This window comes from Saimiri boliviensis, chromosome 8 (genome assembly GCF_048565385.1).
Source record: "Saimiri boliviensis isolate mSaiBol1 chromosome 8, mSaiBol1.pri, whole genome shotgun sequence".
In the NCBI taxonomy this organism is placed as follows: Eukaryota; Metazoa; Chordata; class Mammalia; order Primates; family Cebidae; genus Saimiri; species Saimiri boliviensis.
In genome coordinates this window covers 12,204,077-12,222,196 of record NC_133456.1, presented here as the reverse complement: position 1 = coordinate 12,222,196, position 18,120 = coordinate 12,204,077, and the positions used below count along the sequence as shown (strand labels likewise).

The 18,120-nt window shown below is 45.7% G+C and overlaps 1 protein-coding gene across 6 annotated transcripts in view; it reads left to right on the top strand.

Annotated features, from left to right (window-relative positions):
- Nucleotides 1–18,120, top strand: part of DAG1 (dystroglycan 1) — a 75,553-nt gene that overhangs the window by 14,424 nt on the left and 43,009 nt on the right. Inside the window, exon 1 of one of the 6 annotated variants that reach the window (XM_074403849.1) lies at nucleotides 8,777–9,545. The exons of the other annotated variants lie outside the window; for them this stretch is intronic. The gene's annotated coding sequence lies outside the window, so the exon portion shown is untranslated. Of the gene's footprint in view, nucleotides 1–8,776; nucleotides 9,546–18,120 lie in introns of those variants that run through there. 6 annotated transcript variants of the gene reach the window in all.

Below are 18,120 nucleotides of genomic sequence, written 5' to 3'. Positions count from 1 at the left end.
GTTGCTCAGGTTGGTCTCAAACCGACTAGCTCAAGTGATCTGCCTGCCTCAGCCTTTCAAACTGCTGGATTACAGATGTGAGCCACTGCTCCTGAGCCTAGGAGTTTGAGACTGCAGTAAGCTTTGATCACACCATATCATGCCACTGCACTCCAGCCTGGGTGAGAAAGTGAGACCCTGGCTCGAAAAAAAAAGAGAAGAAAGGAAAAATCCCTTTTCCTCCTGCTTCCCATTTTGTTTTTTTTGTAACTAGGGAATATAACACATGGTACAAACTTTAAAAGTTCAAAAGGATTATACAAAGAAGGGAAAGAAACCTTCCTTCCATCCATCTTGTCAGCCTCTGGTTTGCTTTCCCAGAGGCAATTGTCATCCAAATCTCAGTGTTCCCTGCCCTTAGGGACATGTGCAGCCACAGATACTTTTTTTTTTTTTTTTTTTTTTTTTTTGCTACAGGGCCTTGCCCTCTTGCCCCAGGCTGGAGTGCAGAGATGCAGTCTTGGCTCACTGCAACCTCTGCTTCCCAGGCTCAAGTGATTTTTGTGCCTCAGCCTCCCAGGTAGCTGGGATTACAAGCATGCGCCACCACACTCACCTAATTTTTGTAGTTTTAGTAGAGACAGGGTTTCACTATGTTGGCTGGGCTGGTCTCAAGTGATCCTGGCCTCAAGTGATCTGCCCGCCTTGGCCTCCCAGAGTGCTGGGATTACAGGTGTGAGCCACCACATCCAGCATTAATACAGCATTTCTTTTTTTAAAATTTATTTTTAATTTATTTACTTTTTAAAGACGGGGTTTCACCATGTTGTTCAGGCTGGTGTTGAACTCCCAACCACAGGTGATCCGCCTGCCTTGGCCTCCAAAGTGCTTGGATTACAGGCCTGAGCCACCACGCCTGGCCTTTTTTTTTTTTTTTTTAAATGGCAGAGTCTGCTCTGTTGTTAGGGTGGAGTGCAGTGGCTCGGCTCACTGCCTCTGCCTTCCAGGTTCAAGCGATTCTCCTGCCTCAGCCTCCTGAGTAGCTGGGATTATGGGTTTGTTCCATCACGCTGGGCTAATTTTTGTATTTTATTTTATTTTTGTATTTTTTTTTTGAGACAGAGTCTTGCTCTGTTGCCAGGTGCCAGGCTGGAGTGCAGTGGCACGATCTCGGCTCACTGCAACCTCTGCCTCCCTGGTTCAAGTAATTCTCCTGCCTCAGCCTCCCGAGTAGCTGGGACTACAGGCGCACGCCACCACACCCAGCTAATTTTTGTATTTTTAGTAGAGTTGGGGTTTCACCATGTTGGCCAGGATGCTCTCAATCTCTTGACCTCGTGATCCACCCGCCTCGGACTCCCAAAGTGCTGGGATTACAGGCGTGAGCCGCCATGCCCAGTTAATTTTTGTATTTTTAATAGAGACAGGGTTTCACCATGATGGTCAGGCTGGTCTCGAACTTCTGACCTTGTGATCTGCCCGCCTTGGCCTCCCAAAGTGCTGGGATTACAGGCCTCAGCCACCGTACTTGGCCTGAATATAACATTTCTAATGGTTGATCTGTTCCTCGTTCCTAGACAGTTTGGTCCTTTCTTTTTTGTTTTTGTTCTTTTTTTTTTTTTTTAGCCGTCTCCTACAGGAAGGAGGTTATTTCTTTGGTTGTAATAGATAATGTTGCAATTAATATCACTGCATAAAGTTTTATAAAAGTTTTTTTTTGTATCATAATATAAAAAGTGAATTGTGATTTACAGTTTTGTAGAAGCACATTTATCAATGTCAAGTAAGGAAGATTTGTATTGATTTTTATTTTTAAATATTGTGCACGTTTTCTGTAGTCCCTTTTCTGTGACTTGTATGGATTTGCAATTTTTATAGCCATGTCAGGACCCAATCTCAGTTTTCCCTGCCCTAAAGGACGTTTATTAGTCACAGATTCATTCTTCTTGAGGAAGTCACAGCCCTTGGATACCCTAAGTATAAGGGAGTGTGCCAGTTGTGGGGAGCTCAAGGATGAATGAAGTAGTTAGGAAGATATGTCGTATTCAAGGAAACAGTAGCCAGTGGCCAGCTTGGTTCCCTGTTTTGGCATTTACTCTTCATTTCTATGCATGTTGTTTTTGTACATTAAATATGAGAATCTACAACAAGCACCTCTTACAAAGTTCCTCCTAATTGGTACACAGCCTGGGTAACAAGAGTGAAACTCCGTCTCAAAAAAAAAAAAAAAAAGAAAATATTTGGGTAAAAAGGATGGTTTTTGTCTGTATGAAACACGAATAGACTTTTTTCCTTGTCATTCCCTAAATGTTATAGTAAAACAATTATTTTCATATCATTTACATTGTATTACGTATTATAAATAATCTAGGCATGATTAAAGTATACAGGAGGATGTTTGTAGGTTATTTGCAAATTTATACCATTTTATTTGAGGGACTTAAGCATCTGGTTTTTGGTATCCTGGAACCAATCCCTCATGGGTACTGAGGGAAGAGTTTGTAAATGCAGTGGAATTGGAATTGCACATATCTCTGTTTAGCCTCTTCAGTGTGCTGGGAATATTTCCCCCCAGGCATCCCAGGGGTTGATAGGAAATTTACTTAAATAGATTCCCAAGGCTGTCTATGGCAGAAATGAACTGGTTCTGCCTTGGTTTTCATAAACATCTCTGTTAATTAGCTCAGTTCTTCTCCAGGGGTAGATAGATTCTCTAGCCAGGTTTTGCCAAGAAAAATGATGTAGTCAATAATGGAATTCCAAATAAGATTTCCATTTTATTTGGTTATTAATCAGAACCTGGGATACCATCCATTTTCTGGGCCCTAATTTTACTATGAAATGTTGCCGTAAAACTCTTAAAAAAAAAAAATAAATAAAAAATTAAAACACACACACACACACACACACACGCACGCACGCATCTGATTACTGTGAATGTCCTGTAAATGGCCGGGCGCGGTGGCTCAAGCCTGTAATCCCAGCACTTTGGGAGGCCGAGGCAGGTGGATCACGAGGTCAAGAGATCGAGACCATCCTGGTCAACATGATGAAACCCCGTCTCTACTAAAAATACAAAAAATTAGCTGGGCATGGTGGCACGTGCCTGTAATCCTGTAAATACTCCTGCTTGGGCTGGTAGGTCGTCTTTTTTTTTTTTTTTTTTTTTTTTTTTGGGGAGATAGAGTTTTACTCGTTGTCCAGGCTGGAGTACACTAGTGTGATCTTGGCTTACCACAATCTGCCTCCCGGGTTCAAGTGATTCTCCTGCCTTTGCCTCCCAAGTAGCTGGGATTACAGGCATGTGCCACCATGCTCAGCTAGTTTTTGCATTTTTAGTAGAGATAGGGTTTCTCCATGTTGGTCAGGCTGGTCTCGAACTCCCAACCTCAGGTGATTTGCCTGCCTCAGCCTCCCAGAGTGCTAGGATTACAGGCATGAGTCACCGTGCCTGGCCTGTGGGTCATCTTTATGTCCAATCTGCCCTGACCTCTGGGGAGGTCAAGGATGCCTTGCCTTCTAGAATTTTTTATATTGGAGACCAGTCTGATGAGTAGCCATTGGGCAGGGGGTTGGATTCTAAGTCTTGGAGAAAATAAGAAAGTTCTACTTTTTATGTGAGGTATGATTGAAGAAGTTGTGTTTTCTTTGTTTTTTGAGAGGCAGGGTCTTGCTCTGTTCCCTAGGCTGGAATGTGGTGGTATAATCATAGCTCATTGCAGTTTTGACCTCCTGATCTCAAGCAGTCCTCCCACCTCAGCCTCCCGAGTAGTTGGGCCTACCAGCATGTGCCACTGTGCCTAGCTAATTTTAAATATTTTTGTAGAGATGAGGTCTTGGCTATGTTACCCAGGCTGGATCCTCCTGCCTCGACCTCCCAAAGTGTTGGGATTATAGGCGTGAGCTGCCATGCCCTGCCCAGAAGTATCTTATATTTTTAGACGTTTGAGGAGTGTTAGAAGGATTGAACTGCCTGAGTGGAGAAATTTGATAGGAGGAGACTAGAAGAGAGACTCTTTATTAAAGACCTAAAAATAGAATTCATTAAAATCACAAATAGATAACAGTAGGATTCCTGTCTCTCTCCTGCTTTGGGTTTGTGCCGCCTGCCAGCTGTTGCTTCTGCTTACCTTGAAAATATAGTAATATTTTGTCAGAAGGGTCAACAGTATAGTCCTAAAACACTTTGTTTGCAAGTCTGAGGATGTGCTTTTTCCAGGTTTAAAAGTAGTTTAGGGGGCCGGGCGCGGTGGCTCAAGCCTGTAATCCCAGCACTTTGGGAGGCCGAGGCGGGTGGATCATGAGGTCAAGAGATCGAGACCATCCTGGTCAACATGGTGAAACCCCGTTTCTACTAAAAATACAAAAAATTAGCTGGGCATGGTGGCACATGCCTGTAATCCCAGCTACTCAGGAGGCTGAGGCAGGAAAATTGCCTGAACTCAGGAGGCGGAGGTTGCGGTGAGCCGAGATCGCGCCATTGCACTCCAGCCTGAGTAACGAGCGAAACTCCATCTCAAAAAAAAAAAAAAAAAAAAGTAGTTTAGAAAGTGACCAGCTTCGCCGGGCGCGGTGGCTCAAGCCTGTAATCCCAGCACTTTGGGAGGCCGAGGCGGGTGGATCACGAGGTCGAGAGTTCGAGACCATCCTGGTCAACATGGTGAAACCCCGTCTCTACTAAAAATACAAAAAATCAGTTGGGCATGGTGGCGTGTGCCTGTAATCCCAGCTACTCCGGAGGCTGAGGCAGGAGAATTGCCTGAACCCAGGAGGCGGAGGTTGTGGTGAGCCGAGATCGCACCATTGCACTCCAGCCTGGGTAACAAGAGCGAAACTCCGTCTCAAAAAAAAAAAAAAAGAAAGTGACCAGCTTCTAACCGGGTGTGGTGGCTCACACCTTTAATCCCAGCACTTTGGGAAGCTGAGGCAGGTGGATCATGAGGACAGGTGTTCGAGACCAGCCTGACCAACAAGGTGAAATCCTGTCTCTACTTAAAAATACAAAAATTAGCCGGGCATGGTGGCACACACCTGTAATTCCAGCTACTTAGGTGGCTGAAGCATCAGAATTGCTTGAATCCAGGAGGTGGAGGTTTCAGTGAGCCGAGAGCATGCCATTGCACTCCAGCCAGGGCTACAGAGTGAGACTCTGTCTCAAAAAAAAAAAAAAAAAGAAAAAGAAAGTGACCAGCTTCTTTGATATAGGGAAGAAATCTTAGCAGGAGATGTTGGTTCTTCTGCTTGTAGTGCCAGCCCTAACCTGATAGGGCCTGGGGAATCCCCTGTCTTTTCAGATCCCTGAGACTTTTTCCCTTCTACTTGGACATTGCTGACTAGAGAGGGATCTCCTATGTAGGCCATCTGATTACCTGATTTAATCAGATGATACCTCTGGTATTTTGGAAGAGAGGGTCCCCTTTTGATTCAAACAGCTGGAGATGAAAATGGCTTGTGCTTTCTTCCTATGGAGTCCTCTGCTGCCCTGAGCTCCCTGTACCCTTTCCATCTGTGTGTGAGGGGGTGCAGAAATGTCCTGGCCTCCCCGCTTCCATCCCGCTATGGGCTTCCAGGGAGAATGGGGCCTGTTGTGGGCTGTGCCCAAAGGCACAGGCCTCTGCCTCAGTGTCAGGCTTACTGTGGCCTCTCTGTTGTTTGCTCTAAGGGCCTGGGAGCCCAGGAAGCCATTGCTGCCTTTTTTTTTTTCTTTAAGATGGAGTCTTGCTGTTGTTGCCCAGGCTGGAGTGCAATGGCACGATCTCCACTTTGCAGCTTCTGCCTCCTGGGTTCAAGGGATTCTGCCTCAGCCCCCTGAGTAGCTGGGATTACAGACAGGTGCCACCATGCCTGGGTAATTTTTGTATATATATATATATTTTTTTTGAGACGGAGTTTTGCTCTTGTTACCCAGGCTGGAGTGCAATGACGCGATCTTGGCTCACCGCAACCTCTGCCTCCTGGGTTCAGGCAATTCTCCTTCCTCAGCCTCCTGAGTAGCTGGGATTACGGGCACGCGCCACCATGCCCAGCTAATTTTTTGTAATTTTAGTAGAGACGGGGTTTCACCATGTTGACCAGGATGGTCTCGATCTCCAGACTTCGTGATCCGGCTACCTTGACCTCCCAAAGTGCTGGGATTACAGGCGTGAGCCACCACGCTTGCCCAATTTTTAAATTTTTAGTAGCGACAGAGTTTCGCCATGTTAGCCAGGCTGGTCTCAAACTCCTGACCTCAGTTCATCTGCCTGCCTCGGCCTCCCAAAGTGCTGGGATTACAGGCGTGAGCCACTGCGCCCAGCCCCAGTCTTGATTTTTTAAATGGTTGCCTCAAACTCTGTCCTATGATTTTTCTATTTAGAAACTTTTTCTATGTTTGAATGCTATTTTAAAGTAGTTCCTTGCCTCTCCCTATAGGGCATAGCCCAGCTAAAAAGAAATGGAGAAATTAGAGCAGCCAGAATCGAGTCTTTCTTCATATCTCTGTCATCAAGCCAGTTGGGCTGGGATGAATATGGAAGGCTCTGTGGGCTGTGGTCATGGCCTCACCTGCTGGTCTTAAGCTCTGAGTAGAGAGACTTGCCTTACAGGATAAGAGGTGTGTCCACTGCTAGTGCTGCTGCTATGTTGGCAGGTGGCTGAAGTTGTGAGCACATGGAGGGGCAGAATCTTGATTCATTCTAGGGTGGTTTCAGATTCCACACCCAGGAATTTGTCAGCTGGTCTTGGTTTTCTTGTGTGCAGGCCCCACTCTAGCTTACACTGAAATTTGGTAGGCAGCCTAAGCCTGTGTCTTGTGTGAGGGTAACTCGGTGCTCACCTGAGAGACAGAACCACTGTGTGATTGGCTATCACTGTGAGGATGGAGTCTTGTTCTGTTGCACAGGCTGGAGTGCAGTGGTGTGAGCTTGGCTCACTGCAACCTTTTGGCAGCAAAAGGCTGTGGTCGTTTCTGGACTTTATCTTTGTCATAATGACCCTGAAACCCTGGCCTGAGTCTTTGAAGTGGAAGTTGCCCCAAGAGAAGGTGTCATGTAATAGAGCAGAATTTATCAAGTCTTTCCTTAGTACCGGGAAACTTAACATGTGACTTTGGTATTTTTGTTTGTTTTGCTATTATTTCACATTTGATTTCATTGTTGTAAATACTTAAATGATTTTGAAGTCAAATCAGGTTTTTTTCATCTTTATGTCCAGCTAGATGGCTTAGACCTCAGGTGGTAGACCAGGTTTTGTTTTGTTTTTCTTTTCTTTTCTTTTTTTTGAGAAAAGATCTTACTCTGTCACCCAGGCTGGAGTGCAGTGGTGTGATCATAGCTCACTGCAGCCTAAATTCCTGGGCTTAAGCAATCTCAGCCTTCTGCACAGTTGGGACTATAGGCATGTGCCACCATGCCAGCCTATTGTTTTTTTTCTTTTGTAGAGACAGGGTCTTGTTAAAAAAAAACTTAAAAAAATAAAAATAAAAAGAGACAGGGTCTTGTTATGTTGTCCAGGGTAGTCTCAAACTCCTGGCCTCAAGCGATCCTCTCGCCTCAGCCTCCCAAAGTGGTGGGATTACAGGTGTGAACCACTATGCCCAGCCTATTTTCTTGTTTTGAATCCAAGTTTTCTGAGGGCTGTCGTTTAGGGAGGAGAGTGTAAGAAATTCCAGAGTCAGGGAGGCATGGCCTGTGCTCTGGGAGAGGCCTGGGCAGGCATTGCTCTGGAGCCGCCTATAGGAGTCGGTGTCAGACTGCCAGCAGAAGTGAGGGTGGTGGCCGGGCATGGTGGCTCAAGCCTATAATCCCAGCACTTTGGGAGGCCAAGGTGGGCAGATCACGAGGTCAGGAGATCGAGACCATCCTGGCCAACATGGTGAAACCCCGTCTGTACTAAAAGTACAAAAAATTAGCTGGGCGTGGTGGCACGGACCTGTAGTCCCAGGTACTCAGGAGGCTGAGGCAGGAGAATTGCTTGAACCCAGGAGGTGGAGGCCACAGCGAGCCAAGATCGTACCACTGCCCACCAGCTTGGGTGACAGAGCAAGACTCTGTCTCCAAAAGAAAAAAAAAAAAAGATGGCAAAGTGGTGAGGGGAGGGCTGAGTATTCTGCAAGAGATTTATACCATTGCATTTTTTTTTTTCTTGAGACAGAGTCTCGCTCTGTCGCCAGGTGCCAGGCTGGAGTGCATTGGCATGATCTTGACTGACTGCAACTTCTGCATCCCGGGTTCAAGCAATTCTCCTGCCTCAGTCTCCGGAGTAGCTGGGACTATAGGCATGCACCACCATGCCCAGCTAATTTTGTATTTTTTGGTAGAGACGGGGGTTTCACCATGTTGGCCAGGGTGGTCTTAATCTCTTGACTTCGTGATCTGCTCGCCTTGGCCTCCCAAAGTGCTGGGATTACAGGCCTGAGCCACCGCGACCGGCCTACCACTATGTTTTTTTTTTTCTTTGAGACAGAGTTTCGTTCTGAAGTGCAGTGGTGTGATCTTGGGTCACTGCAACCTCCCTCCCACATTCAAACAGTTCTTGTGCCTCAGTGTCTCAAGTGCTGGGATTACAGGTGTACACTACCACACCCGGCTAATTTTTATATTTTTAGTAGAGACAGGGTTTCACTCTGTTGGCCAGGCTGGTCTCAAACTCCTGACCTCAGGTGATCTGCCCACCTCAGCCTCCCAAAGTGTTGGGATTATAGGTGTGGCCACCATGCCCAGCCTGATATGAATATTTTTGACAATATCTTTTGGGTATATACCTAAGGGTAAACTGTTAGATACATAGTATTTGATATTTTTTCTTTTTTTTTTTTGAGACTGAGTCTCACTCTGTTGCCCAGGCTGGAGTGCACTGGTGTGATCTCGGCTCACTGCATCCTCTGCCTCCCAGGTTGAAGTGATTCTTCTGTTTCAGCCTTCCCAGTAGCTGGGGTTACAGGTGTGTTCCGCCATGCCGGCTAATTTTTGTATTTTTAGTAGAGATGGGGTTATTCCATGTTGCCCAGACTGGTCTCAAACTTCTGGATTGCTGAAGCAATTCACCTGCTGCCTTGGCCTCCCAAAGTGCTTATATTACAGGTGTGAGCCACCACGCCTGGCCTGATGTTTTAATTATTGAGAATTTTATATTTTTTGTAGAGATAGGGTTCTTTCTCTGTGCCTAGGCACATGACTATCCCAGATGGCTGCACTGGTCTAGGATAGATGGTTCTTTCCCCAGTACCCCAAGATAGATGGTTCTACCCCCAGTACCTCTGGAGGCTACAACCTCCAGAACATCTGGGCTCTTGGATTCTTCCCAGACCCTGACCTCAGTTGGGGGACAACAGCCAACAAACTTAGATTTGGGCATATGAATTTAGAAAAGGCTAATGTTTTCCAGAACAGTGAAACTACGATATAAAGGTTAGACTTGAGAATCCAAAATTATTCTCTAGCTTCCGTCTCCTGCCCTTTGTGTGCTCAACACTTGTATCTGAGTTCTCGCCACCCTGAGCCCTGAGTTCTTCTGGAGTTGGCCCAGGAGGTTCCTTGGTCCAGAAAGATGCCTGGGAGGACCACATGGAAACAACAACAGCACTATGTGTATGTTATTATTTGGGGTAATTAGCTCCATAAATTCTTGATAGCAATTTTCCTGAGGTACTCAAGTTTTACTAGAAAAACATAGCATCATGTTTTGATTCATTAGTTGTCTAGATGCTCACCCTCCTGTATTATCATTACCAGCTAACTATTAAGTACCATTACTCCCAGCTTGAATTTATAACACCTGCTACCCACCATGCTCATTAATCAAACAATAAGGGTAGGGCAAACTGCTGTCTCATGTTGTTTCAAAGTGCCTCACCTCCTCCTTCTTCCATCTCATGTTACTTATTTATTTATTTATTTATTTTTTGAGATGGAGTTTTGCTGTTGTTACCCAGGCTGGAGTGCAATGGCGCAATCTCGGCTCACTGCAACTTCCGCCTCCTGGGTTCAAGCAATTCTCCTGCCTCAGCCTCCCAGGTAGCTGGGACTACAGGCGTGGGACACCACACCCAGCTAATTTTTGTATTTTTAGTAGAGATGGGGTTTCACCATGTTGACCAGGATGATCTCAATCTCTTGACCTCGTGATCCACCCACCTTGGCCTCCCAAAGTGCTGGGATTTTAGGTGTGAGCCACTGTACCCATCCCCCATTTCATGTTATTAATGAAAGAATTTGACGACACTTAAATATTAGTGAAAATAAGGGAAAAGTCATTTGTATCTTTTTTTTTTTTCCCCCGAGGCGGAGTTTCGCTCCCTTGTTACCCAGGCTGGAGTACAATGGTACGATCTTGGCTCACCACAACCTCTGCTTCCTGGGCTCAAGCAATTCTCCTGCCTCAGCCTCCCGAGTAGCTGGGACTACAGGCGCGCGCCACCGTGCTTGGCTAATTTTTTTGTATGTTTAGTTGAGAGACGGGGTTTCACCATGTTGACCAGGATGGTTTTGATCTCTCGACCTCGTGATCGACCCACCTCGGCCTCCCAAAAGTCATTTGTATCTTTAGGTGAGGGTGCAAATTGAAGGACATTTTGCCAAGTCTAACAGTTCCAATGTACATATCCTTTGACCCAACAATTTCACATCTAGGGTTACATCCTTAGATATGTTCTCAGAAGAATGCAAGGATGAATGTGAGAACACCCTGAAGAGCAAAACATGCAGGATACCTAGACATTTGAATGTGCCACACACAGTAGGAGTGAGTAAGTGAGTGAGCCCTACCCACTGGGGCTAAGGTCTCTGAGTTCTACTAAATTAAAAAAAGGAACAGTTTGATTTATTTTTTTGACATGGAGTCTTGTTCTGTCACCCAGGTTGGAGTGCAGTGGTGCGGTCTTGGATCACTGAAACCTCCACTTCCCAGGTTCAGACAGTTCTCCTGTCTCAGCCACCTGAGTAGCTGGGATTACAGGCACATGCCAACATGCCCATATAATTTTTTGCATTTTTAGAGAGACAGGGTTTCACCATGTTGGCCAGGCTAGTCTCAAACTCCTGACCTCAAGTGATCTGCCCATCTCGGCCTCCCAAATTGCGAGGATTACAGGTGTGAGCCACTGTGCCTGGCAAAAAAAGGAATAGTTTTGAAGAATTTGATTTCATTTGAACTTAAGAATGAAGTAAAAAGATGTATTTGTTTAAGTGTTTGGCAATATATATTCAATGTGTCATTTGTGGAGAGTTACTGAAGAAACTCAGCCTGCTCACCTGAGGACCTGGGAAGGAGACCTGTTTTTCACTTGTGCCCTTGTGTGGTGTTGAAATTTATTTTACCTCCATGTGAATTACTTTTATTGCATTAAGTCAAAAGGGGAGGACCAGACAACTGATGACATCATTGTGAGATAGACTGGGAATCAATAGCAGGGAATTGGATACTGTACTAGGAAACACTGGATGCCCACATTTTGCCCTTAGCTCTGGGACCTCTGAACTTGGTTGTGGTCTGATTTGGGCTTTTTCCTTCTAGGAGGGAAGGTTCCTGTGAAGGGGAGATAGAATCTGTTTTTAATCTTAAGAAAACATAGCTCAAAATAGTAATTTCGGGCCCCAGTGTGACATTTTTTTCCATTATAACCCAACTCACTTTTTTTTTTTTGTGTGTGAGAAAGTGCCTGCAGAACCCCAAGTCACTTTTAAAACAAATAAACAAAATCCTTTTTTTGTATATTTTGTGTTTGTAATGTTTCTAGAGGAAAATTCTTTTAAAATATCCTCACTTTCGTAAACTTGGAGGGCTTGGGACCTGGTGGGGTATGTGTTTTTAATCATGCTGTCTGGGGGATTAGTGCGTGGAATCCAGACTTCTACTGGACAAAGCGCTGGGGCATGAGGTAAGTGGGGTGTAGGAGGCTGAGGGTTATATAGCTATCACAGTTTATAGAGCTTACCTGCTGACTTTGCTTCGTAATTACTGGTATATAGATCTGCTTTGCCACGGAGGTCCTGCGAGGAGACTTGGACCATTTTCTGTGTTCCTTCTCTTACCACTTATTTTTTTCCATTTTCCATGGCCATATAGTTTTGTAAATTTTAAGAATTTTGATACGACTTTAAATTTACAAACAAATTGCAAGAGTAATTCAAGTACGCCCAAATACCCTATATAGAGTCATCATTTGTTTACATTTTACTCTGTTTGCTCTGTCATTCTCTTTTTTTCTGAACCATCTTTGAGTAATTGACAGAGACATGCCTCTTTACTCCTAAATTTTTTTTTTTTTTGAGACCGAGTCTTGCTCTGTTGCCAGATTGGAGTGCAGTGGCACAATCTTGGCTCACTGCAACCTCCACCTCCTGGTTTAAAGCGATTCTGCTGCCTCAGCCTCCCGAATAGCTGGGACTACAGGCACACGCCACCACGCCTGGCTAATTTTTTATATTTTAGTAGAGATGGGGTTTCACCATGTTGGCCAGGATGGTCTCCGTCTCCTTACCTTGTGATCTGCCCGCCTTGGCCTCCCAAAGTGCTGGGATTACAGGCAAGGTCCTTTGAGACAGAGTCTTGCTCTGTTGCCTAGGCTGGAGTGCAGTGATACAATCTGGGCTTATGTCCACCTCTGCTTCCCAGGCTGGAGCGATCTTCCTACCCTAGTCTGCTCAGTAGCTGAGACAACAGGTGCAGGCTACGATGCCTGCCTAATTTTATATTTTGAGATGGAGTCTGTCTTTTTTTTTTTTTTTTTTAAAGATGGGGTTTCACCATGTTGATCAGGCTGGTCTTGAACTCCCAACCTCAGGTGATCTGCCCACCTTGGCCTCGAAAGTGCTTGGATTACAGGCGTGAGCCACCACGCCCGGCTGAGATGGAGTCTTAACTGTGTCATCCAGATTGGAGTGCAGTGGCATGTTCTCGGTCACTACAACCTCCGCCTCCCAGGTTTGAGTGATTCTCCTGCCAAAGCCTCACTGAGTAGCTGTGACTACAGGTGCATACCACCACACTGGCTAATTTTTGTATTTTTAGTAGAAAGGTGGTTTTACCATGTTGGCCATGCTGGTTTCAAACTCCTGACCTCAGGTGTTCCACCTGTCTTAGCCTCCCAAAATGCTAGGGTTATAGGTGTGAGCCACCGTGCCTAGACCTCCTAAATTCTTAATTGTGTATTTCCTAAGAAGGAGAACATTATCTTATATAACCAGTACGTATAGCTATCAACATCAGGAAATTTAAGACTGGTAGAAGAATATTGTTTTTATTTTATTTTATTATTATTATTATTATTATTTTTTTGAGACGGAGTTTTGCTCTTGTTACCCAGTCTGGAGTGCAATAGCGCGATCTTGGCTCACTGCAACCTCCGCCTCCTGGGTTCAGGCAATTCTCCTGCCTCAGCGTCCTGAGTAGCTGGGATTACAGGCATGTGCCACCATGCTCAGCTAATTTTTTTGTTTTTTGTTTTTTGTTTTTTTTTTTGAGACGGAGTTTCGCTCTTGTTACCCAGGCTGGAGTGCAATGGCGCGATCTCGGCTCACCGCAACCTCCGCCTCCTGGGTTCAAGCAATTCTCCTGCCTCAGCCTCCTGAGTAGCTGGGATTACAAGCACGTGCCACCATGCCCAGCTAATTTTTTGTATCTTTAATAGAGACAGGGTTTCACCATGTTGACCAGGATGGTCTCGATCTCTCGACCTTGTGATCCACCCGCCTCGGCCTCCCAAAGTGCTGGGATTACAGGCTTGAGCCACCGTGCCCGGCAATTTTTTTGTATTTTTAGTAGAGATGGGGTTTCACCATGTTGACCAGGATGGTCTCGATCTCTTGACCTCGTGATCCACCCACCTCGGCCTCCCAAAGTGCTGGGATTACAGGCGTGAGCCACCGCGCCCGGCTTTTTATTTTATTTTATTTTATTTCGAGACAAGGTCTGGTTCTGTCGCCCAGGCTGGAGTGCAGTGGCACAATCTTGGCTCACTGCAACCTTCACCTCTCAGGCTCGAGCCATCCTCCCTCAGCCTCTGGAGTAGCTGGGACTATGGGTGCACACCACCACCCTGGCTAATTTTTGTAGAGATGGGGTTTTGCCGTGTTGCCCAGGCTGGTCTCAAACTCCTGAGCTCAAGTAATTTGTCCATCTTAGCTTCCCTGAGTGCTGGAATTACAGGCATGAGTCGCTGTACCTGGCCAAGTACTGTTATCTAATCTAGAGTCCATATTCAATTGTCTCAGTTGTCCTAGTACATCTTTGATAGCCCTGTATGAGTTGGCACCTTTGTTTTGATGATCAGCTCTGATTAAAGCAACACCCGGCAATGTCTCCACTGGAAAGTTGATGTTTTCTCCTTTGTAATTAATAAGTCATTTATGGGGTGAACACTTGAGACTACGTAAATATCTTATTGCTTTTCTTATCAAATTTTGACCCTCTATCTTCAGCATCCAGTCACGCTTCTGAGTCCATTATTCCTCTGCATTTGTTGTCATCTTACTCTAAGGAAGAGCTTTCTCTTTTCCTATGTTTACTTATTAATTGGTTTATTTTATTCATATTAACACCTTTTTCTTTCTTTCTTTTTTTTTTTTTTGAGACAGAGTTTCACTCTTGTTACCCAGGCTGGAGTGTAATGGCGTGATCTCGGCTCACTGCGACCTCCGCCTCCTGGGTTCAGGCAATCCTCCTGCCTCAGCCTCCTGAGTAGCTGGGATTACAGGCATGCACCACCATGCCCAGCTAATTTTTTGTATTTTTTTTTTTAGTAGAGACGGGGTTTCACCATGTTGACCAGGATGGTCTCGATCTCTTGACCTCATGATTCACCTGCCTCAGCCTCCCAAAGTGCTGGGATTACAGGCTTGAGCCACTGCACCCGGCCTATTAATAATACCTTTTTCATTATGGTGTAATAAATTTATGTCACTCTTCATTTCATTTTTTCCTGAGACACAGTCTTGCTCTCCTATGTTCAAGTGATTCTCCTGCTTCAGCCTCCTAAGTAGCTGGGATTATAGGTGTGTACCACCATGCCTGGCTAATTTTGGTATTTTTAGTAGAGACAGGGTTTCGTCACGTTGGCCAGGCTGGTCTCAAACTCCCGGTCTCAAGTGATCTGCTTGCCTTGGCCTCCCAAAGTGATGGGAGCCACTGTGCCAGGCTGCTGCTGCTGCCTTTTTTTTTTTTTTTTTTTTAACAGGTGTGAACCACTGTGTCTGGCTCCCCACCCCCTCCTTTTTTTAGAGACAGGGTCTCACTTCATTGCCCAGGCTAGTGTACAGTGGCACAATCATACCTCACTGCAGCCTTGATCTCCTGGGTTCAAGCAATCCTCCTGCCTAAGCCCTCTGAGTAGCTGGGATTACTGGCACACACCACCATGGCTAGCTAATTTTTTTCTATTTTTGATAGAGATGGGGTCCCACTGTGTTGTGCAGGCTAGCCTCAAATTCCTGGGTTTAAGTGATCCTCCTGCCTCAGCCTCCCTAAATGTTGGGATTGCAGGTGTGAGCCATTGATCCCAGCCAAGTTTTTTTTTTTTTTTTGAGACGCAGTCTCATTTAGTCACCAGGTCGGAAATGCAGTGGCACGTTCTTGGCTCACTGCAACCTCTGCCTCCTGGGTTCAAGTGATTCTCCTGCCTCCGCCTCCCAAGTAGCAGGGATTATAGGCACCCGCCAAGATGCCTGGCTCTTTTTGTATTTTTTGTAGAGACAGGGTTTTGCCATGGTGTCAGATCTTGAGCTCCTTACCTCAGATGATCTTCCCGCCTTGGCCTCCCAAAGTGCTGGGATTGCTGGCTTGAGCCATTGCGCCTGGCCTGAAGTCTATTCTTTTCTTTTCTTTTTTTTTTGAGATAGAGTCTCACTCTGTCTTCGAGGCTGTAGTGCAGTGGTGCAATCTGGGCTCACTGCAACCTCCACCTCCCAGGTTCAAGCGATTCTCCTGTCTCAGCCTCCCCAGTAGCTGGGATTACTGGTGCATGCCACCACGACTGGCTAATTTTTGTATTTTTAGTAGAGATGGGGTTTCACCATGTTGGTCTTGCTGGTCTCGAATGTCTGACCTTGCGATCTGCCCACCTCAGACTTCCAAAGTGCTGGGATTACAGATGTGAGCCACCAGGCCCGGTCTGGCCCCTGTATTCTTTTCTTTTTTTTTTTTGAGACGGAGTTTCGCTCTTGTTACCCAGGCTGGAGTGCAATGGCGTGATCTCGGCTCACCGCAACCTCCGCCTCCTGGGTTCAAGCAATTCTCCTGCCTCAGCCTCCCAAGCTGGGATTACAGGCAGGCGCCACCACGCCCAGCTAATTTTTGTATTTTTAGTAGAGACGGGGTTTCACCATGTTGACCAGAATGGTCTCCATCTCTTGACCTCGTGATCCGCCTGCCTTGGCCTCCCAAAGTGCTGGGATTACAGGCTTGAGCCACCGCGCCCGGCTTGGCCCCTGTATTCTTAAGACCACAGAACTTTTGATTTAAGACTCACTGGACAGATACACAACAAGAATGCATAAATCTTTATTTAGAAAATAAGTCCTTTAAGTAGTTAGCTCCCAGTTGATAATAATGATTTGGACTCGGTGTGATGGCTTATGCCTGTGATCCCAGCATTGTAGGAGGCCAAGGTGGAAGAAAATTCCTTGAGCCCAGGAATTTGAGACCTGCCTGGGCAACATGGTGGGGTCCCATCGCTACGAAAAACAAAGAATTAGTCCAGGCGCGGTGGCTCACGCTTGTAATCCCAGCACTTTGGGAAATCGAGGTTGGCAGATCATGAGGTCAGGAGTTCGAGGCCAGCCTGGACAATGGGGTGAAACCCTGTCTCTACTAAAAATATAAAAATTACCTGGCCATAGTGATTGCCACCTGTAATGCCAGCTACTCAGGAGGCTGAGGCAGGAGAATCACTTGAACCTGGGAGGTGGAGGTTGCAGTGAGCCAAAGTCATGCCACTGCATTCCAGCCTGAGCGAGAGAGCTAGATTTCATCTCCTAAAAAAAAAGAAAAAAGAAAAAAAAATTAGCCGAGTGTGGTGCTATGCTTATAGTCCCAGCTATTTGGGAGGCTGAGGTGAGAGGATCACTTGAGCCTGGGATGTTCAGGCTGCAGTGAGCCATCATCATGTCACTGCACTCTAGTGCAGGTGACAGAGTGAGACCCTGTATCTTTAAAGGAAATGTAAAAAAGGTGCTGTTATAATTTATATATTCCTAAGCACTGGGTGGGCAAGGGGAATAGCACCTACAAAGTACTTTGCAGTAGTAGTTTTAACCTGCTGATGCATGGAAGATGTTTTCTTCTTCCAAATAGCCCTGGGATCTCCTGAATTTCCAGTTTGGGCCACTGTCAGGCATGGATTGACCCCTACAGTTCAGGTGGATGGAGATCCCACCAGCCCAGAGCTTAATTCTTAAGATACTTTATCTTCCTTTCCCTTGTATCTTCAGTTGGCTTCTAATGTGAGCACATAAATGCCTTGTAGAATTCCTTTCCAGTCTTTATGCAAATCATTTTTATTCCTTTTTTTTTTTTTTTTTTGAGACAGGGTCTTGCTCTGTCACCCAGGCTGGAGTGCAGTGGCATGATCATAGCTCACTGCAACCTCAATCGCTCAGGCTCAAGTGATCCTCCCACCTTAGCCTCCTGAGAAGCTGAGACTATAGGCATACATCACCACACCCAGCTAATTTTTTAATATTTTGTAGAGACAGGGTCTCCTTGTGTTGCCCAGGCTGGTCTCAAACTCTTGGACCCAAGCGATCCATCCACCTTAGCCTCCCAAAGTGCTAGGATTACAGGCATGAGTCAATGTGCCTTGCCTGCTTTTCATTTTTAATCCTTGGGTTCTAAAATGCAGGAATTAATTTCCAAATAATTAGTACAGAGTGGAATCCCATTTTTTCCTGTGTGCTGAGAGAATGATCAAAAACCACAGAAAGGAGATGGAGACAGAAGAAGGTGAGAGCAAGGGCATCTTTAAGGGTTTCTTCAGTCTTCTTAACCTGGGTGTAAATTCTGCGTGGCAGGCAGCAGCTGAGGATCCCCTGAAGTTTTGAGAAGGAGGAAAGCTCTTAGAGTTACAGGTTTTCTTAGTCTTACTTTGTATAGAAGAGCCTGAACTGGACATACTTCTCCAGATCGGTGCTGTGGTCCTTATCCTTTGCTCAACATCCTTTGCTGTGGAAG